The sequence below is a fragment of the Oryctolagus cuniculus genome, chromosome 9, assembly GCF_964237555.1.
Source record: "Oryctolagus cuniculus chromosome 9, mOryCun1.1, whole genome shotgun sequence".
In the NCBI taxonomy this organism is placed as follows: domain Eukaryota; kingdom Metazoa; phylum Chordata; class Mammalia; order Lagomorpha; family Leporidae; genus Oryctolagus; species Oryctolagus cuniculus.
In genome coordinates, this window is record NC_091440.1 from 10,701,889 (window position 1) to 10,725,545 (window position 23,657).

The 23,657-nt window shown below is 40.4% G+C and overlaps 1 protein-coding gene across 1 annotated transcript in view; it reads left to right on the top strand.

The window, feature by feature from the left end:
* FGF14 (fibroblast growth factor 14) overlaps positions 1 to 23,657 on the top strand; it is a 712,599-nt gene that overhangs the window by 393,720 nt on the left and 295,222 nt on the right. The window lies entirely within an intron of this gene.

The window sequence follows — 23,657 nt, forward strand, 5'->3', positions numbered from 1 at the left end:
TGACTTCCCATCCCCCACATTCTCTCCCTCCCTCACCTTCACCCTTTGTCTCTCTCCCTCCGCCTTTCTCCTTCTCCTTCCTCTCTCCCATTCTTTCTGTATTTTATAATGTCTTTTAGCAAATTAAAGTCTAAAAAATCCACTCATTTCTTTTAGAAGTCAACATATTTTGTTTAAATTATTATATTTCCAATGATTGGGATTTTTAAAACAAATTAAATGGTTTCTTATTCATAAGACTTTTTCATGATTCATTATTTATTGCAAGTTTAATATCTGGAACAGACAATGTAACCATATTTACAACTTCTGATCGGCATTTCTAGTCTAGCAGAATAACTTTATTGGAGAGATTTGCTACAGCTATAGCTCTTTAAATGAGAACAGGTTTCATTACTTTTCATGGAGAGAAAGCTGAAGACTTTAGATACCAACTTAACATGTACAGCGATATTTTATGTTTTTGTTGCACATGGTTTTCTAAATTTATTCTCTCAACAACCTTGTGGTGTTTTTATCGCCACTTTATCCACCACAGCAGCCTCATGCTCAGAGAGGGAGGTGGCATTACAAGGACAGACCATAGCTCCATACTGGATTTCAGCACTTTCCAACCCTACGCTCTCACAAGATGGGTGTACCAAGGAGGCTGTCACAGCTGAAGCCACAGCTGTTCTCTTGCATGGCAAAGGAGGACTCTCACCTAGGGAGCTTCAAGGTTTTCACATACATCAGCATGGTTGTGCTTGGTTGGATCAGTCTACATATTTTATAGTGTTCTTAATCAAACAAAGGGAAATTTTCCTTTAAAAAATGAAAAGTTGTTTTTGCATTTTACCTATCTCAGTCAAACAAAAAAGAAAATGGAAGGAAGAGAAGATGCAGTCAGGAGGGTTTTTGTATCATCAGTGTTATTTCACTGTTAGGTGGGGTTTGCCTTGATGGAACAAAGACATAAGCCTTAGCTCTTCTCGCTCATTGTCCAAAAGATAGGTAAACAATGGAATTTAATCCTTGCCCTTAAATCTCAGTTGAGTCTCAAAATCTATTGCCTTTATGCCCCTGCATTCTGTCCCTGGTTCCAACGCCCTGCAAGGCCACCTGAAAGACCAGATCCAGGAATTCATTTCCACCTGCTGCCCCCAATGCCCACCCCCATCCCTAACCTTGCTAAAACATAAAAAGGCCTGGTCCCTAGGGTCAGGGCTTTCTGCCACATGCTCCATCAGCGTGCAGCTGTCAGCTGGTCACCCACCTCTATGAATTTATTTTCTCTGAATAAATTCGGTCTGGCTGTAGATTTGTACACTGCCTCCTCTCTATTCTGTGCTCCTTATCCTAACATTGTGGTGCCCCGTGTGAGGAGGCAGCACTTCTAAACCTCTTTTCCTAACATGCCCCATTCCACTCACTTGTCAAGGCCCTCTGTAAGGTGACTTGCAACACATACTCGGGGAGCAGAGTGCCAGGATCCAAGCCTGGCCCCATTGTCTCATTTTTTTACCCCCAGGAACATTCCTTGACCTTACTTAACAGTAAGAGCCACAGACAACAAAGGTTAGTTGGTAGCAGGGAACTCTGAGACAAACAGATGTCAAAAATAAGTCCCTCTAAGCAATCTTGTGCTGCTTTTTTTAAAATTTATTTATTTACTTGAGAGGCAGAGTTACACAGAGAGAAGGAGAGGCAGAGAGAGAGAGAGAAGGGTCCTCCATCCTCTGGTTCACTCCCCAGTTGGCTGCAACAGCCGGAGCTGAGCTGATCCAAAGCCAGGAACCAGGAGCTTCTTTCAGGTCTCCCACGTGGGTGCAGGGACCCAAGAACTTGGCCATCTTCTACTGCTTTCCCAGGCCATAGCAGAGCTGGATCGGAAGAGGAGCAGCCGGGGCACAAACTGGCACCCACTTGGGATGCTGACAGTGCAGGCTGTGGCCCTACTCACTACACCACAGTGCCAGCCCTCAACCTTGTGCTTCTATAGTGAAATTAGGAGGGAAGATTTTGTGTCCAGGAAATCGGGTGTTGTATGTAAGTTTTCAAATTGTATAGCTCATGAGTTCTATAACTGAAGAATTGTACAATTCATTTGGGTTTAAAAACCATGTTTATTTATTTTTAAAGATTTATTTATTTGAATGGCAGAGTTAGGCAGAAAGAGAGAGAGAGGGACAGGGAGAGGGACAGGGAGAGGGAGAGAGAGAGAGAGAGAGAGAGAGAGTCTTCCATCTACTGGCTCACTCCCCAAATAGCTGTAATGGCCAGAGCTGTGCCGATCCAAAGAGGAGCCTCCTCTGGGTCTCCCATATAGTTGCAGGGGTCCAGGAACTTGGGCCATCTTCCACTGCTTTCCCAGGACATAGCAGAGAGCTGGACTGGAAGAGGAGCAGCCAGGACTCGAACTGGCGCCCATATGGGATGTTGGCATGGCAGGCTGCGGCTTTACCCACTAAGCCACTGTGCTGGTCCCAAGAAGTGTGTTTATTTATACATTCATGTTTCATTGAAAAATAACAGCGCCTTAGCAAAAAAAGTAGATAATTTGTGAGCAATTTAAAATGCCATTCAAGTGTGCTTGCCTCTGAAAAGATTATCCTTAGAAAATTGGCAATGCATGCAATCACTATTGTTCTCTTGAAATCCCTTATTTTTTTACACTTATTCTAATGTTTTTGTAGAAAAATAGCTTATGATTAGTTGAGTTTTTTAAGATGAATGTTTCACATACATCAGTAGGAAATTCAGATACGGGAGGATTAATGATGCTTTTAACTTTCTATGTATTTTCCTTCTCCTTATTCTCCTTTTCTGTCTCTTCTCCTCCTTTTTCTCCCTTTTGGTGATTCCATTTTAATATCTATATTCTTCCACAGAAATAAACAGTCAAAGGTTTTGAAGAAATAATCCATCACACAGTAGCAGCCATTAATACCTCAATTTGTCTGAAATCAGTAGTTGATGATTTGCATTATTTTGAGAGAATGAGCAGAGGTGGGATTAATAAGGAGGCCTAGGCACGCAGGAGGCCTTGTTCATGTACCAGGACCTGTGACAGAGGTGTTGAAAATAGAGAGCAGGGTGGGTCATACTTGGGGAGACTGCATTATCTGCACCATCCATCCCAACCATTTCTCTTACCATCTCAACTCTGTCAGGTTCTGAAAACCTAGAATGTTAGGTTCCCTTGTGAATGTACTTTTCACCCACTCACGTAGTTTACTCTATTTGCTCATAGGACTTTTTCATTTCACTATGAATGCAGCCCACAGTGAAACACCGGGTTTTACGTCCTGCACATCCTTCATTTTGGCTGCATGTTTGTCTAGAGAGATCCTGGTTGGTACTAAAATGGCCTGCAGATCGTAGCTTTGATGGGAGAGTGTGTCTAAGTGTGCATAGGCAGACCATGTAATACAGAGAAATGACCCACTCCCAAGTGCCCAGACCTAACAAAGCCCTGCTGAGAAATGTGGATTGGTACCGGAGAGTTCCCACTTGTTATGCTACCATCAAAGATTTCAGTTTCTCCTTACAAACTCAGGTACAAAGACTGAGAAATATAATGTTGATAAAGAAACTGATATTTTCAGAATATTCCTGGAGCTGGGTAGCCTGGAGAATGGTATTTTTTCTTTCCCAAATTATTGTCAGGGCACTGGACAGGCAAACTGATGAGTTTATATTAAAAGTTAGGTACTGTTCAAGACTGAATGTGACACTTCTCCAAAAGAATCATGGTCATTTTTCTCCTGTCTCTGGTTTTGTTTCCAAGATAATCTTAGAAAAATCTCAATAGAGAACATCTTGCTGGCAAGAAACAATAAATACATTACCACAAATGACTGCTCATTCACAGTCACGAGCGCTAACAGAAGATAGATCATGTGCTCTGTTCATCTTTGCTTTAAGCAGCTCTCCGCTAACTCTGGGGCAAGAGAAGTATTTACTTCAGCTAATGGGTAAACTGGATGAAGATGGGTGTACGTAGAACCAGGTTTCCGGTCACATCACTGCAGTGGTTGTTCCGAGAGCTGTGTAGCCAGACAATTTGTGGTTCTGTGGTCCTTCCACAATCCTCAGGATTGCCACTACCTGGATGCTCCAGCGTCTTTCAAAAATTTTCTTGCCCTGTTTGTTTAGGCTGCTCTTTAGGCGCTTCCTCTAAGGCTCAGTTAAAGTCATATAGTTCTGGGAAGCCATACATTTAAGCCTTAGAACCATTCCTGTGGCTACCAAGTGCTATGGAAAGGGAAGGAATGTGTATTTTGTGAAAAGGATTTTTGTTTGTTTATTAAATTATTGGATGAGTTTTATTGGCAGGTCCATGAGGGAATAGTCAATGTGTGTTACCATGATAATTCTCTCCATTTAGTATTTAGTAGAATAAAATGGAAAATTAATTAATTAACAAAATACGTATATAGTACTGCTACACCACACTAAATGGCTCTCAAAAAATGCAATATAACCAAGACAATGTCTTCACATTTTTAAAATAGTGTTCCCATGGAGATGGGACTCTCAGCTTTTCATAAAGGGCACATCACTAAAATAATGCACTAAAATGAACAATGGCGTTATTAAAAATAGAAAATCTAGCTTAAGCGCATTCATTTCTTATATTTAGCATATTCCAATTTATAGGTGTGATGTTGAAAGAACAAAAGCACACTCTGATTTTATGCAGCATGAATCCCTCCGCATCCTTTTACCCTTCATCCCTGCTCAAAAATGATTGAAATCCAGCAAGTGGTTGTCACTCTGATACATTGTCCCATTATTTCCCACCTTTCACATTCTGTGCTGCCTTGGATGCATTTTCTGTAATTCACTAATCAAGTAAGGAGAGTATTGTCATTATCATCTTTATTTTGCATACACAAAAGCTGAAATTGAAGGAAGTTTACATATTCAAGTAGGGAAGCTGGTTTCATACTTAAGCTCTTTTTAAAATCTAGTATTTTCTAGAAACTAGTTTCGTACTAAAGCTCCATAATTTTAAAACCTACTATTTTTTAGAAACTGAGCTATGATCATCTCTCCAGGATATCCTTCTGCACTGACAACATAAGAAGTCTTTAGCCAAAGCTAACTGTGCAAAAATAAATACATACAACCTTGTCTTTATAGAGGGTAAGCACATTTTCCTTTTCTTCTCAGTGTTCCCACCTAAGAACAGGAAGTGAATTCAGTTGTGTCCCTGCAGAAGGTGAACATCTCTGTACTCAAAAATGCACTCAAGCCAGGCAGAAATGTCTCCAGGCTCCTTCTCTTCTCTGTAGGAGTGGCCCCTGCCATGGTGTTACCAGGGCCATATGCTGCCATGTTAAATGTTTGTGTTAATGGATTCACATCGGCTTTATTTTCTGTTTCCAGCTGGTTATATAATATAGACCCGCTGTGATAGAATATTCTGTTTCTAAACTGAAGTGAGGAGTTATGCTATTTCAACTCTGTACTTAGTCCAAAGAAAATGGTTCATTTGAAGTGTGAAAGTAACTAAATAGGGCCCAGAGGTAGCACAGAACCATGTTCTTTCTCTCTACTCTTCTGCTTAATTGGAGAAAGATTTGACTTTTGATCCCATATCAGTATGTATGTGTGTATACATATATATCTCCATACACACATATATATCTCCAATATCAGTCTCTCTCTCTCTCTCTCTCTCTCTCTCTCTCTCTATATATATATATATATATGTATATATTTCAAAATCCAAGAACTTTCAGATCATGAAATTTTGTTGTCAGCCTTGACAGCATTCTGTAAAGAACTGAAGAGGGTCAGTTCTTTGCATCCTCTCTGTGTGGCTTTGAGAAGCTTACTTAATACACTTCTTATTCCTAAAGAAGGTTGTTGGGGAGGAAGAGGAAAGAGAAGAGAGTGCTTACTTCTTCAGCTTATTTCACTGAGAATCCTTGTATCCAGTCCATAGTTCTCCAAATCATAAATGAGTTGAACATTTAAATCACTGACATATTAATATGTTAAAACAAGACATAACTACTTTATTCAAAGATAGCAACCAGTGATTGAGAATGTGCCCAGAAATTGCCACTCTCTTTCCTGGTAGTGAATGTTTAAGTTGTTGGTAACATTTTAAAGGAAATTTTTGAAATTTCCATAAAAATATTTAAAAAACATATACTTTTACTCAAATCTTCTATTTATCAAATGTATACTACTTAAATCATTTGGGACATGTGTTCAGGTGGAACTATGAGTATATGGATTATAATACATGTGACACCACAAACTTTTACATCAAACAGGAGATTCCAACCGATTGGCAATCAGAGATTGAACAGGAAATTTACCAGTGGGATAGAATATTGCTTAGCCAACAAAAATGATGTAACTCTTTCTCTCCTTCTCTCTCTCTCTCCTTCTCTCCCTCCCTCTCCCTCTCCCTTTTCCTCTCTCCCTTCCCCATTGTCCACAGAGAAAGTTTTTTATGATAAATTATTAAACAAAAAGGAGTTATGAAGCATGATGGTAACTATCATCTTATTCACATAATGCACCCAAATATATTTGGCAAATTCTGAAAGAATTTACAAGGTGTTAAAAATGTAATCCATGTGGAGTCATGCGCTTTTTATTACTCACTTTTAAGTCTGTTCTTTCATGTTTTCCCAACAGCATATGATGGTTTTGTATTAACGAAAAAATACTTTATGTAATTCCTTCCTGAAAACCACCAACTTGCAAAGTGACCTAAATTTTCAATTCATTTTCTGTAAATCAGGCTGTATACATTTGATCCTCATAGTGATATCATATAGATTTAGGAGTGGTAAAATTAAATACTACAGTAATTGACAAATGACAGACTTGTCCACCTAAAAACTGAGTTTTGAGTGCACATCAGTTTTACTAGATACAAATTAAGTAGGTTATGTCCCACCTATATAATACATACTCACATCCTAGAAAACACTAACATATTCACATTTTTTGCTTAAGATACCAATCAAAGCATCACATAGAAAGAACTGAGAAATATACCAATCTTTTAAGGTACTTAAAGACAGTCAGGGGCCAGTGCTGTGGCTCAATAGGCTAATCCTCCGCCTGCGGCGCCAGCACCCTGGATTCTAGTCCAGATCGGGGCACCAGATTCTGTCCCAGTTGCTCCTCTTCCAGGCCAGCTCTCTGCTGTGGCCTGGGAGTGCAGTGGAGGATGGCCCAAGTGCTTGGGCCCTGAACTGGCATGGGAGACCAGGAGAAGCACCTGGCTCCTGGCTTCGGATCAGCGCGGTGCGCCGGCTGCAGTGGCCATTGTGGGGTGAACCAACGGAAAAGGAAGACCTTTCTCTCTGTCTCTCTCTCTCATTGTCCACTCTGCCTGTCAAATAAATAAATAAATAAAAATTTTTTAAAGACAGTCAGTACTATTATTCTTCCCCAGTTCAAGATGTCATATTTTCTTGTGCCTGCCCTGAGGTATGCCCAACTTAACAGCAAGACAAATGCAACCCCACATACAAAAATACCTAAGGAAGCACAAAATAGCATTATTTAGTACTGAGGTGTGTTCATCAAATGAATACTCAGCAGAAAGAATTTTATTAACAAAGGAGTGATTTAAAGAGATCTTTTCTCACTTGGGAAATAATAAGACATTTAGCAATTTTGGACAATAGAAAAGAAAAAAGAATGGATAAATATGTTTTCAAGGCAGACAGATCAGAAGAACATTCCATAGCCTTCGGCTATGAAAGATTTGCCCCAGTTTCTAGTAGCTGGTGTGTACACAGTAGATACACACTATGAGGTGACAACAAGTCATCTGATTTTCTTTCAATTTTCTCTTGGTGGGCATGCTAAAATGGAATTAAGGACACCTAAGCTGATTTTCTTTATTGTTGTGGTAATTTCCAGCAGAATTCAAAAGGAGGTGCAGTGAGATAGGATGACTCAGTGGGCACCTACAGTCTGGTCTCCTCTCTGGCTCCTCAGTATGATCTACAGCTCCATATTTTATAACCCAGTCCTCTGATTTCTTTATACTTCATCTGCTTTACTTCATTGTAACAAATAAGAAAACATCTTTGGAAATATAGAACATCATTATGGCTTTCTCATTAGCATATTAATTTAAACATATCACCAGGAGAAGTGTGTGTTTTAAATGTACCCATATAGGATGAAAATGCCCATAATCACCTGTCAGATTCTTAATGGCAATCGCAGGCATTTCCACAGCTCCTCACTCTTTGCCCTGAACTCTCTTCAGGGATGACTTCTGTGGCATTCACCCCAGTACTATTGATTAACAGGAAGACTTTGACTAACTCCTGATTCCCTTAATGTGCTAATAATGCTTCAGGTTTACTTGAACATGTATAATAGCCACTGAACATTAATCCAGTTTAGAGCAGTGTATGATTCAGGGGAGGGAACTCTGTGATCATCGTTGTTCATTAAAAACTCTACTTCCATTCCTTTCCTTTTGTTTTCTCTACAACAAACTCAGGGGCCTGGGCTCAAGTCACTGTACTGGGAATTATAGCTAAAACTGTTGTCTAGAAAACGGACTTCTTCCTGACCTAGTGATATTTGTGCAACTCTCGCAAGTAGACTTTGTGACTCATGTTTCAGACCTTGGCATTTTGCAAGGCTTTAGTGGTTTGTTTTGGCTTATTTCAGGGATTAAAAGGCCTGAGTATTTCAAAATCCAGTTCGGCTACTTTGTTTATTCATATGTTTGGGGAGAACAAAATTGGACTTGTAAAAGGTAAGGAATTTCTGTGAAAGTTGACTGTCAAGCTTTCAGAGTTTCACTATGTGACTAGAACAGATTCAAAATAGGGAGCCCCACAATGAGGTAAAATCTACCTTGTGGTAGCCGTCTGCCTTGCTCTGGGCTTATGGAGCACATGCTGTCAGTACTATTTATTGACAGTTAAGTAGAAGCACCTGCTGTTAGTCTCCCTCAGCAGTCTTTGTTTTATCTCTTTGTAATTATATGTGAATATATTTTATTTCACCAGTAAGATTTTTTAAAAAAATGTTTTGTTGGAATTTTTCAATTTTACAGAAAAGGTAGTACAGACACTATGCAGAGTTCTTGTGTACACCTAGTCTGCTTCCCTCATTTTGACATCTCATTAAGACTTTACACATCCTGACGACAGAGAATATGTCCCATTTGTCTTTGTAGTCCCTTGGAGCAGAAGAACTTGTCCTAAACTTAGTACTTACTGGTCTTCAGTAAATTGGAATAAAGAGACAGCTGGAAAAGCAAATTTTAACTGATTTACATTCTGTAAATAAGAGGCTATGGTTGTATTATTACAAATATGATACAAACACCCAATGTGACTGCAAGTACAGGAACAAGCCATTATTTAAGTCTCCTTATATCTTTTCCAAATGATTATAATAATGGCTTTAGTTATACAAAGGTTTTATCTAATTCAACTCATAATGTTTGAGAGATTAAAGTGGGTCTGTGTCTCCAAATCAATTACAAATTATAATACTTTTAATAATTTTCTTTCAGGAGACATTAGTATTTATTTCATTCATTGTATCAGTTAATGTATTTTACAAGGCAGTTTTTCTTTTATTTGAGAGGCAGAAAGAGAAGGAATGGAAGAGGAATGGGGAGAAGAGGAGGAGAGGAGGAGAGAGCATTCTCATCCACTGGTTCACTCCCGAAATTCTTGCAATTGTTCAGGCTGAATCAGCATGAAGCCAGGAGCCAGTAACTCAATGAAGATCTCCCGTAGGGATGGAAGGGCTATCACCATTGCTCTCCAGGGTTCTCTTTAGCAGGAAGCTGGCATCAGGGGCTGGAGTTGTTTAGCAAACTCAGGTACTTCAATATGGGACACAGTTGTCTTTTTTTTTTTTTTTTTTTAAGATTTATTGATATATCCGAAAGACAGACGTAAAGAAGGAGAAGGAGAGACATAGGGCGAGAGAGAGTGACTACCTGCTGGTTCACTACCCAGATGCCAAGAGCCAGGTCTGGGTCACACAGAAGCCAGTAGCCAGGAATTCCATTCAGATCTCTCACGTGGGTAGCAGAGTCTCACGCATTTGAACCATCATCTGTAGCCTTCCTCACTCACATTAGCAGAAAGCTGACTTGGAAGTGGAGCAGCAGGACTCAAGCTTGCACTTGAATATGGGATGCAGTTGCCCCTTGGTTTTATTTATTTATTTATTTGAGAGTTAGAGTTACAGACAGTAAGAGGGAGACAGAGAGAAAGGTCTTCCTTCCGTTGGTTCACTCCCCAAATGGCCGCAATGGCCGGAGCTGCATGGATCCAAAGCCAGGAGCCAGGCACTTCCTCCTGGTCTCCCATGCGGGTGCAAGGGCCCAAGGGCTTGGGCTATCTTTTACTGCTTTCCCAGGCCATAGCAGAGAGCTGGACTAGAAGTAGAGCAGCCAGGAATAAAACCGGCGCCCATATGGGATGCTGGCACCGCAGGTGGAGGATTAACCATACTGTGTCACGGCGCCGGCCCCTGCCCCTTTGCTTAACCTACTGCACCACAATGCTAGCCCCAGAGTGCAGGTATTTTAACTACCAAACACCTACCCATACACTTAATTGTATGAGATTAATCACATGGCCAGACATTTTCATGTTTTATCAGTGATGAGAAGCTCTTGCAAAAGTGTGTTCCCTAAGGCTCTTTGTCAGATGAATTTGGAATTTTAGGGACCATTTGCTTCTACCCATCTTAGCTGGACAGAGCTTGCTGCTGTTTTGCCCTGAACTTCAAAAAACATTCATAACGTGGTGGAGAGATCAGTGAACTGATATTGTTCCTGCTATGCATAAAAAAAAGATGAAAAGTAATAAAACCTCGAAGCCTATGCCACATTAAGATGCTTTGTATAGTTCTGGCTGTGAATAAAGAAAACTCTGTGAAGTTAAAAGCTACTATTTGCATAGGAAATGCTGTAATTCTAGAGCAAAATAGACATTTCTTTGGCATATTTGCATTTGATTATGTATCTATGTAGAGATTTTTATAACAGCATCACTAAATGGGTATAAAAACTGAAAGGCAGTCATCTCTGTGGAAAATAGATAGTAAAGCAAAAATTGCACAATTTGTATTTAATTCTAGATTACTTAGAATAAATCCCAGGAATAAATCACATCAAATATGCCATCCATTGCCTGACATTCCTAATTCAGTCTGTTCTTTAGAAAGGAATTATTGCCTTAATATAAACGCTTGTTTCTCCAAAGACAAATTGGTCAAAATATGTACCAAGGGAAGAGGTAGAATGCCCAGGTCCAGGAGTTAATCAGGTTCACCAGTGCATGGAGTGACTACAGCTAGAGAAAGGACCCAACATTGGATCATGGGCCCAACATTGAACACACATTCAGTGAAGACTAGAAATACTTTGGCTGTAAGTCTGCTGACCCCATAAGGAGGGTCCAGGTCAGACCAGACATGTGCCAGGCCTGCATTTGTACAACAGTGAACCTGACATGTCCCAGTCTGCTCTGACCATTTTCTGGTCCTAAATTGAATCATAGAAACTCAACATCCTGAGGTGACTCATCTCTTCCCAAACATAACTAGTTTCTTAGAAAATGCCTAGGATAATGTCTGGCCCCTTTTCACGTGTATGCCTAATGAAATCCTCTGCTTATTCTTCTCTCCTGAAGGGAACGTATGCTTCACTCTCCAACCTGAAGAGCGAATGCAATTTTGTTTTGTTTTGATTCTTTTGCTTGAATGAAGCTAGTTAATGGAGAAGCATGGATTACAAGTACCCTGATGAAATCTGGGACTCAACTGCACTTTATTAAAGTTGGAAGTCTTAGTGGGGATGGTATACAGTTAACCTCCCAGGGAAAGCTATGTGAAATCAGAGAGGGCCTTATGGGAAAAGAAAAAAAGCACCAGAGAGTGAGCTGAAAGACGAGAATCTTGTCTCCTCCATTTAAATAAATCTATTGAAGAGATGGAAAGAGAGTTAGAGTGCAAAGGAGAGAGAACCCTCCTGTCTGCTGGTTCACTTCTCAAAATTCCATGGCCACAGGCCTGGAGCCAAATACAGGAGCCCACAACCCAATCCAGATCTCCCATACTGCTAGTATGGACCTAACTACTTGAGCCATCACCTGCTGCTTCCCAGGGTACATGTTAGCAGGAAGGTGATATTAGTCTCCTTTTAATCACTCATTGGAGAGTGACTGCAATTATCTTATCAATTTTAATGGCTATTTATTTTGGCATTATGTATGGGCATTAGAAGCATTTTAAAAATCCATTAACCTCACCTAGAGGTTGCCATTTTTTAAAACCAGAAGAAAGCTAGCAAAGAAAAGGGCATGTGTACAGTCTCCAGTTATTTCTCAGCATCGTGACTTGAATTTCCTATACAAATTGCTCCCCTGCCCACATTAACAAAAAAGTTAACCCCTTGCAGGAAAAATTAGAACTTAGTTATGCTATTGTTGGCATGACTACATTTCCTTTATGGTCGATACTCTTTTTTTTTTTTTAAAGATTTATTTATTTATTTGAAAGTCAAAGTTACACAGAGAGAGAAGGAAAAGCAGAGAGTGAAAGAAGTCTTCCATTCGTTGGTTCACTCCCAATTGGCTGCAATGGCCAGAGCTGCGCCAATCCAAAGCCAGGAGCTTCTGGGTCTCCCACGCAGGTGCAGGGGCGCAAGGACTTGGGCCATCTTGTACTGCTTTGCCAGGCCATAGCAGAGCGCTGGATGGGAAATGGAGCAGCTGGGACTTGAACCGGCACCCATATGGGAGGCCAGCACTGCAGGTGGTGGCTTTACCTGCTACACCACAGCGCCCACCCCTTGTGACCAATACTCTCAACATGACTGTTCTCAGCTAGCCAAAAGAATGTTTCACAGAAACAGAAACCTGGTTGCTGGGTCAGCTCATCCTCCATGCTCCCCACCACCATTAGCCACATGAACTTATGCATCCATGACCTGGTCAGCCTCATCAAATGTATTTCACTTGGGCAAAACTTACTGCTAATCAAACTTGAATTTAGTTCATCACACATTTCTTGTGGTAACCAATGATCAGATCCTTCAATATTACAGACTTCAGTTCTCCCATTCTTTTTGTATAGGCACACTTTAATTTCCCAACATTCATGTAACAGATAGAATGGAATATTTATCCTAAGCTTTGGAGTTTTGCTACATGTCCAATCTCAAGCTTGTCATTCTTGGACTTTGCTATTTATTTCAGGAACCAGTGTGTCATTTGTTGGGTTCATTAGGTTAATGTGATTCTCAAGTTGATGACAAGCAGTAGATTCTGCAGTGACAGGAATCCAGAGAACTGTGCAGCCCAGTGTCAAATCTTCTCCCAGAAGATTTTTTTACTACGGAAGCTTTGCTGGTAATAATATTTCTTATAATCACTTAGGGAGGACTTTTCAGATAGGAGACAAGAATGATCTATCAGTTCAAGGTAATAAAGTGCAACGGTGATAAGTAGAAGTCTGGCTAAGCTTAGAAACTGGCTTGAGATTTTTAACTGTCTCTCAAGTAAAAGGCCAGGTCTTTTAGTAGCCTGCACATCCCACTTGCATTCAGAGCTCTCACGGCTAATTTCAGGTTATTCCGTCTTAAACTTGTTTTTGGTTGTAAAGTTCTTACCCATATCAAGGTAATCTGTCCTCCTCCATTTCTTCACAGAGCCAGTTTCATTGCTTTTCTTACCGTTTGCAAGCCTCTGCTAAGGAGTCTGAGGCCTCTCCATTAAAACAGAGGGAGAATATCGCCCAAAGAAAAGAACTGGCTTGACATAGGGACTCACATGGCCACGAGTCTAGCTTCTACAGCCAGATTTTAGTACATGTCATTAAGGAGTGACCTCAGTGACCAATATTACTATGTATATTTTTCTGTACTCTTTATTAAATAATTTTTGAAATTCATTGATTAGCATGTCATATTTGTACATTTTTATGGGGTACAGTCCAATGTTTCAGCACGTATATATATCATAAATTGATCAAATCAGACAGCTAGCCTTTCCATTTCCTTATCTGTTCTTTCTGTGTGGAGCCTACCAGCTGTTCTTCTCCAGTTCTTCATATGATATATAATATGTTTTTGTGAACTATGGTCACCTCACGGTGCTGCAGAACACTGGAACTTGTTTTTCTATCTGATTTTGTTTTGGTACCCATTATCCTATGTTTTTAAAGTGAGCTACTGGATCCTTGAGTTTATAAGTAACTGGAAACTGGTCTTCATGGACAATGGAATCAACATGCCAGAATCTCATAATAGAGTGCACACAGCTGCCATTCAACACGTTTTGTTTTGCACTTCGCCGTGTTCAGAAAACATTACTCCTAACCAAAGTCTGGTTGTCACAAGAGCTGAGTATGACCTACAATGCCTTCAGCAGTAGGTAGTGTGGAACAGAGGAGGTACACAGGCTGGAACAGGCTCCAGGCCTAGGCCCCTGCCAGCCTGTTGGACCCCTCCAGGAGTCATGGGGGACAAACTGAAGTGCACCTCCTTAGGGGTAACATTTCCCCCACCCCTTCTCTCTAGTTTTCTTGGAGTCTTCTTCTCTCCACTTTTACCTCTCTTGGCAAAATAATTGGCTTTAATTTAGATATATCATTGTGAATAATTACGTTAATTAGCCCATGTGGAATTAGGCCTTTCTTTAAGTAGTTCTGTTGTCCCTCCTGATGTCCTTGGCATGGGACATAAATTCCTGCTATGTATTGCCATGAAATGTAAGTAGTGTATCTGTTTTTCTGTATGGTTCATTTCAGTATAGGAGTGGGATCTTTTGATCCTGAGAGCCTCAGGGGTACTTGTTAGAGCTTAGCATAGTGCGGATCATATAGTCTCATCTCCTTGCTCTGCTATAAAAATTATATATTCAAAGTGCACAGATATGAAAGTAATTGTGAGGAATTGTGATTGTAGATTGTAAGCTCTTTGAGGATGAAGTTTATGTCAGTCTTTTTCTTATTTGCAAAATCAAGTACAGTGCCTGTCTGATATATGATAGAGACCTGGCAAATACTTACTGATGCAAAATCCTTGGTCTTCTCAGAGAGATTTGGCCTTATACATGGCACCACCCTTCATTTTGTGTACAGTGGATAGAACAGAAGGTTGAGGAAACATTAGCTAAATGATAATAAAATACTCTGATATTTTGGAGAGGTGTTTTGTGACTTTATTTAACAGATAGTATGGATTCCCAGTTTATTTTTTTAAGATTTATTTATTTATTTGAAAGTCAGAGTTACACAGAGAAAGGAGAGGGGAGAGCAAGCGAGAGCGAGAGAGAGAGAGAGATCTTCTATCCACTGGTTTACTCCCCAAATGGCTGCGATGGCCAGAGCTGTGCCAATCCAAAGCCAGGAGCTAGGAGCTTCTTCCAGGTCTCCCACTCAGATGCAGGGGCCCAGGAGTTGGGCCATCTTGTACTGCTTTCCCAGGCCATAGCAGAGAGCTGGATTGGAAATGAAGCAGCTGGGACACGAACCAGTGCCCATATGGGATGCCGGCACTGCAGGCCAGGGCATTAACCCGCTGTGCCACAGTGTTGGCCCCAAATATTCCCAGTTTAGATCTACCTCAGCATTGACCATCGACAGGACTGCCACACTGAGTGGCAGCTTTCAGGTGAAGGTAAAGCACACAAGCTGTGAAGCCTGACTGTGTGGGAGGACTCCTGGCCTGATGACACCAGCCCTGTGACCCCTTGGGATTGGTTTCGGCTTTCTTCCTTCAGTGTTTACAAATGGACACAGTCATAGCTCCTACTTCATAGAGCTGTATGAGAATTAAATGAGCCAATACATGTATCAGGCTTAAAACTATGCTTGCCTCCAAGAAATGTTGAGTAAATGTTAGCATGAGTATTGTTATGCCTGTGGCATAAAAGCTGACTTAAAAATGCAATGCAATATGTTTTATGGTGATAAAGGTACACCCCTCCTCCATGCATCAAATTATTGAGTGATTACAAGTGAAAGGAAGTTTATACTGCCTCAATAAGTTGTTGAGTTGTTTTAAATATAATTTCTTAAAAAGTGTTCTGTGTTCTGAAGGAATCAAAATAATACTTGCCATGGGTCATTTCAAATGTTCTCAACTTGTTCTTCAATTGTCCTGATGGTACTGCTATGTATAAATAAGCAGCATTTAATACTCTCGAACTTTCTCCTCAGTTTCCATGACATAGCCTTTTGCTATGCTTTCCTCTTTGTTTCCTGACTACTTTTCATCCCAACTCCACATAGTGGTTCTTACCCTAACTCTTGCTTTGACCTGCTGTTCTAGTCTTTAGGCGCTTCCAGAATATTTTGCTTCTTTCTCTTGGTTTTTGCTATTCTTGGTAAGCGGATGGCTTTCCAGTCTTCACCTACAACACTACCAACTCACTCATACTATGAGCCGATTATAGAACATTTGACAGCCAAATCCCGCAAGTGCCTCGGGAGCTCTGGACTCTTTTAGATTACCAGTGATGAGTGGGTTTGCTGAGGTCAGTATGAGCATTTACCTTGAATGTCCAGAGAGCAATTACAGCAGTAGTCAGTGATGAAAATCAACAGAGGCAGTAAACCCAGGGAACAGTGTGCAAAGCCAAGCAGTAGATTGGATTTACTGGCAATATTAGTAGCTAGAGTTAACAGGTTAATATTTGGGTGTATGCCTTCCATACACCACCTTTTCAAATATTTGCAATGTAGTGTAACTTCCCTTTCTCCCCAGGCTTTAGACAACATGTCATAAGCATTTTCACACACTGTGAAATATTTTAGAACACTATTCATAAAACAGATACACTGTGCATCAGTATTTAGGTTCTGTGTCCACTATCCCTCAAAGTGTCGATTGTCTAAGAGGGATTTACGAAATCCAAGGAACCATTTTCACAATTTATGGAGGAATCTCCTTTGAGTAAATTCTTTTATTTTTTTAAAGATTGAGGGTTTTTTTTTTTTTTTTTTTGGTTAAGATTTATTTATTTATATTTAAGGCAAAGTTACAGAGAGGCAGAGGCAAACAGAGAGAGAGGTCTTCCATCTGCTGGTCACTCCCCAACTAACCGCAATGGCCAGAGCTGAGCTGATCTGAAGCCAAGAACCAGGAGCTTCTTCCAGGTCTCCCACACTGGTGCAGGAGCCAAGGACTTGGGTCATCTTCTACTGCCTTCCCAGGACATAGCAGAGAGCTGGATTGGAAGTGGAGCAGCCAGGATGTGAACCGATGCCTATTTGGGATGCCGGCGCTGCAGGTGGCAGCTTTACCCAGTATGCCACAGTGCTGGCCTCTGAGTAAATTCTCACTGGCAATGCAAGAGGGGAGACAATGGGATCCAGTAACAGGAAAACATCTTTGGGAGTCAAAAGATAAGGGCTGCCCTTCACTTCCCTATGACTGTGTCATCTTAGGATGGGATTCCCTACCCCACACCTCAGGCTTCTTTTCCTTCATCTATAAAATTAGGGAGTTGGTCCCTAACCCCCTGAGGCCCCGTCAGCACCTAGAGTTAACATTTTATCTGAGGGTAACGGATGAAAAGTAGTTAATTATCTGGCACAGGATTCTGATGAAAACCGGAAACATGGAACTCGGGGCAAAGCCCCTGAAATGAGGATGAAGATTTGAAGGGGAGAGAGATGGACAGAGGAGACAGGAGATATTCCTTCTTCTGCTTCACTCCATAACTGGGCCAAGCAGGAGCCAGGAGCCAGGAACTCCATTCTGGTCTTCCACATGGGTGGCCCATGGGCCACCTTCTGCTTCCTCCCCAGAATCTTTCTCAGGAGCTTGGATCAGAAGCCTAGCAGTCAGGACTCAAATCAGCACTCTGATGTAGTTTGCAGGTGTGGCAAGCAGCAGCGTAACCTGCTGTGCCACAATGCTGACCCCAAGATGAGCCTTTTGCAAAGCTGCCACCTACTCACAGATGCAGCTGACTTCACCACCCCTCACCCCACATCCCCATCTCCAGCAGGCAGATGCCTCGACTGAAAACCATTTTACAGAGTAGTTTGGTGCTTCTAGAAATATCTATGCATTGAGAGAAGGAAATACTGAGTCTGTACAAAGGCAGAAACAGCTTTGGCTGTGTCAGGGAGAGCGACTGTCTAACACACTGTGGGTTTCTTCTGTCTCTAAGTCACCCTTCCACATAGTGCTGGATTTATTCCATTTTCATTGAATCTCACCCAGAAATTTAACTGGTTATGGATTTCCATCATTGTTCTCATCGCTTGTAAGCCCACATCACCTTTGATGATAATTTTAAAACCCAAATTCTCTGTTAGTAAGATGTTAAATTATGAAGTGAGTACTGCCTACCTAGATCAGGAAATAGGAGCGTTTTTCTTGAAAGTTTTCTAAATTATGTCACAGACCACCTCTCCCCACCCCCGTCCTTTGGTCTGTCACCTAGGGATTTGAGTGGCCTGGTTGAAATCATCCACTGGGGCTAATGGATTATATGACCTCTTAAATTAGAAGGGCTAAGCCTTTCCGCATGGACATTTTGGAGAGTATTTTGGATCCTGAACAAGCACAGACTGTAGAGCATGCCCCCTCTAGGTGGTTCAGACGTTCACTGTATGCAATTCTGCAGGGTGGATTTCACCAGCGCTACCCAGAGGCGAACAAAAGCAGAGAGATCCAGAGCCACACAGCTGAGCTGGGATGCAAACTACATCTTGGCCACCTCCGGAGTTCCTTCTGTCACACCGTGACCCCAGGCACACAAAGCATAAGGGGGCTGCTGTGTAGACTCACACATGAAGATCTTGAGTGTCTGAGAGTAGAGAGGAGAACTACCAAAGCTATTACCTAGCTGCTGGAAATAAGTTTCAGAAATCCTTCCAAGATAAAAAAAAAAAAAGGCAATAAATCATAAATGAACTTTCAAGATCTGATGGACAGGAATGCGCTTTCCTCACACACTGAGGATAGCGAAACTGACTCTGGTGTTCCTGGCCCTATACTCTCCCTCAAGGTGTTCTCTTTGGAACTGTAGGAATATCATCCCTCTGTTTATAGTTTTATGTTTCGTAAGTCATTAAAGTCTATATGGTCTTCGGTCAGAAATCCAAAGGACTCAAGAGATCGGATGAGGCAGGAGGTTCTATGGGCTAAGGGCTGTACCTGGCACCAGGAAACAATCCAGCAATCCTCAATGTCGTGCTCACTTTGTCTGGAGGAAAAGTGGGGCTGGGATGGTGCATTCTCCTTCCAACAAGGTCTTTCATTGTTTATGTTACATCTTCAATGGTCTTTTAATGCAAATTTAGGTTTCTTTGAGCAATGCAAGGCAAAAAAAAAATAAGTAGTAGAGTGTAATATTTTATTCTAATTAGGAAACCAAAAGAGTTCCAGGTATTCCCAAAGTGGGTCACAATCAGGACTTTGGCTAAATGAGTAGATTTGAACTGCTCTCTTGCCACACACACGCCAAGGGTCATGATGTGAGACAACGGCTGTGGTGATTGTCTCACTATACTACCTACGGATGTGCCGTGTCTATCTACAGATAGCACACAACACACTGTAATATACATTAGCAGTGTGTACAATACAGCTTGTAAAAATTTAAAAATCAAACCAAAAAATAAATAGGTGGAAAACCACAAGACTTGGACAGAGGAAGAGTGATTTCTTCCTCTTAGGACCTACTCCTCCATCAGCAAACCTCGGAAGCATCGCATCTCCCTGATGAAGGGGTCTTCTATGTTCTGCTGCAATCATGCTGTAGCTGATGGTGCAGTGGTTCTTCACGAGGCACTTAACCAGCAGCATTGTTATCACTTGGGGGTGTATTAGAAATATAAGGTTTTGGACTTTGCATTTTAGATTTGCAGACCACTAAATCAGACCCCCTGGGCCTGCAGTCCAGGATTCTGCTTTAGCAGGCGTGTGCTGAAGCCTGCTCTGATTCAAGAACTACTATCACCATTCCGAGTAACTGCAGCATCAGCTGTCTCCATAAATCTTGGAATCCATTTTATTTAAATTCAGATAATTCCTGAAGAAGTATGCCATGTAGTAACTAATCTACCTGAGAATTTGTGAAATTAGGATATCTGGTGGCTCCAAGTCCAAAAGCAAAACAATATTTATTCATTTGATTTTCATTTAGGACTCAGTACAGAATGGGTGCTGGTCTAGAATCTGAGGGTAGAGCTGTGTCCAAAACAGGGGCCCTGCTCTCCCGAAACGTGTTTTCCTACTAGAGGAAGACAGACGAACATGGGAATGAATCAAGATTAAATGCACACATGTTGAGTAGTATGCGGTGTCAGGACGAGTGGGGAGAAGTCAGGTGGTGTCAGGACGAGTGGGGAGAAGTCAGGTGGTGTCAGGACGAGTGGGGAGAAGTCAGGTGGTGTCAGGACTAGTGGGGAGCCAAGTGTGCCTGGCTGAGAGTTCTGTGAAGTCAATGAAGGCCCTCTCAGAAGAAGGCATTTAAGGGAGAGAGGGGTGGGCCAGACACTCTATGCTTGGCAGAGAAACTGTAGACACAGATGCCTTGAGGCAAGAACATGCTGGGTATCAAAAGGGCTCATCTAAACTTATTTTATTAGCATGGGGGCAGGGTCCCTTGGTTTGTATTGCTTCCCCTCTGGAGGATGGTGAAAAAAAATTGTTCCATACAATAGTAACTTTGTAAACCGGCTTCCTTGTTGTCACTCAAACGATCAAAAGGAAAAACACTGGAAACCTAAGAGATGATTACTTAGGAATATCAGAAGTTCCTTTTAGCTTTAGTTTAGTTTTGTTTTTATGTCATTATCTAATCTTATTTTAATTGACAATTATATCTATTGTGGATGACAATGACATTTTGGTATAGAAGCATGGGATGCATTAACAAATTAATGACCACCAATTACCAAGTGCTGCAAACAAGATTTGCAAAGCAGGGACAACATAAATTCATTAAGTCCAGCTCTTTATTCTCATAGTGGCCCCTCTATGTGTTCTATTTCAACCATGCCAAATACCTGAGTTAGCATGGATCTCTTCTTTGCTTTATCCATGCCCTTCTCTTTTGTTTGTCAATTATATCTTCCAGATGTTTCTATGACTTCCTCCCTCATTTGTTCCTCATCATTTTTCACCTAGGTCACACTAACCTCCCCCTAACAAGTGTCATTGTCTCCAGTTTAAACCAACTATTTAGAGTTGGATTCCACGAACATGGAAATAAGTCACAGCCATCACAGAGAGTTTCTCCATCAACAAATTTTCAAGTCTAATGTACTGTGCTCTGAAATTTTCTCCACAATCCTCCTCTACACATTTTTCTTTTAAGATTTCTTTGTTTGAAAGAGGGAGAGAGGGAGAAAGATAGGCAGACAGACACAGAGAGATATCTTCCATCTACAGGTTCACCCCCTAAATGGCCACAAATGCCAGGACTGGACTAGGCCAAAGCAAAAGCCAAGAACTCTACCCAGGTCTCCTACATGGGTGGCAGGAACGCAAGTGCTTGGGCCACCATCTGCAGCTTCCCAGGCACATCAGTAGAGAGGCAGACCAGAAGGCAAGCATCCAGGACACAACCAGCGCTTGGCTATGCCATGCAGGCATTACAACCAGCATCCTAACCTGCTGTGCCACAATGCCTGCCCCAAACTACATTTGAATTCTCATTTCCCACTTTTTCTCCAGTTTATGCCAGTTCAGAGCCCAGATAAGCTGCCACCATCTAATGATTATTTTCAAAGTCCCTTTTACACTTCAAGGCTCAAGTCAGTGTCAGCTTCCTCATGTGAGATTCTCTGATTTCCCTGCTAAAGACAGTTACTCCTCTTTGTTCTACTGTGACATGTTACTACTTACTTTTGTATTAAAATTAGATGGTGATCTATCCATTATCTCTCCTTAGATTCTATTCTATTTTGAAGGATTATACTTCAGTCATTTTTACATCACCCAAATTTTAAGACAATGTGATGCAAGAAACTTAATTTGAAGGTAGCATGGTACATGTTATGAAAGTACACGAGTTAGCTCTTACTCCAGCAGAATGTTCGACTTACTGCTGCATTGCTGTTACATCAAAGCTAGAAAATAATTTTCTGTTTCCTGAGCCACAGTATATTTGTATTTCTTATTTTGTAGTATTGAAAACTTTCTGCTGTCACTTAAAATGATCCTTTTTGGTTTAGGATCATGTTGCTCACAAAATCTCATCATCTATCCATCTTATATTGAGTAGCACACATCCAAAACACATATATTAACATATAATTATCTCAAAGGACAAAGAAAAAGCAAAAAGATAAATGAGGCTTTCAGGGGTATTTTTAGAAAATGACTGTCCTTTAGATGTTATTGTGATCACTTATGCATGACAGCTGATAACAGACATTATGATCCTTATTTTAAAAAGCATATATTCTATTGAAATTATTATAATTATATTTTATCTTGTGATTTTAATACCAGTACAAAAAATTCAAAGTAGAAAGATGGGTGTTTATAATGTCTTTCCAGTTTGAATAGACATATATTAATGTGCCATACCTAATTTCATAATAGGTTTCATGAAAGCACTATAACAAGATTTTTAATCATGTTGAGAAAATACTACGGAGTGCTAGCATATTCCAAATGACTCACAAGGCTTAGTTTTTCAATAAAGAATTATATGTGATATAGTTGTAAATTGAGCAAAATATGTTTGTTATCTCAATTTTAATTTCACATACTACTAATTTTATTTCCTGAAATTCCTGTAAACCTCAAATTACTTCTCACTAAATAATTATGTTACATTTCTTAGGAAGTAAAATTAAAATTGGATAACTTGTGATTAATATGTTTAAGTGAAGAATAACTGATGATTCATTAGTCTCTTGGGGCCAAAACAAATTTATAATGGCATCTCAAAAATCAGAGTAAAAATAAATGGCAAGCAGAAAAGACTTTGTTAATTGTAAATTAAATTTAAAAAGAAACCTTACATCCTCAAGTCCATTAGAAATCAGTCCTCTGCCTTGAGATTCTTTAAAGGATACATTAAAACTTAAAATGTGAGTGGTATCAAGATCTTTGATGTAAGACTATTCTAGAACAAGTAGAAAAGATATATGTTGATACAAATAAAATAAAATAAAAAATATTCATTCTATTTTTCCAACATTTAATTTTATAATTTTTGAACATATGGGGAAGTAGTAGGAACTATACACTAACTTCCATATAAACATCATCTACAGTCAATAACTATTGAAATTTGTGATGTATTTATCTCTGTCTTGTACATAAACACATACACCCACACTTTGAGTCATTTGAGAGTAAGTTTCAGTCATTATGGCATTCATATTTCACCAAGTGTCATTTTAGAATAGAATTTGTTTCCACGTAACCATTGTTCCATTATCACACATAATACATGAAAGAGTTCCTTAGTGTCATCTAATTCCCAGCCCATAGTTGTATTTCCCTAACTCTTTCGACAGTATCTTTGTTAGCTTTTCTTCCATCTTTCCCCTCCACCCCTACACACTATTTTTCTTCCTTCTCAAGTTGTAATTGAGAATTCTGTAGGGTCCAATATTTTCTCTTGAGACTGCCAATTATAGATATTCTTAGGACTGCCTAGTGGCTACCCAGGAGTTGGCAATCTACATTTGTGACAAAAAGAAGAGATTTCATTTTG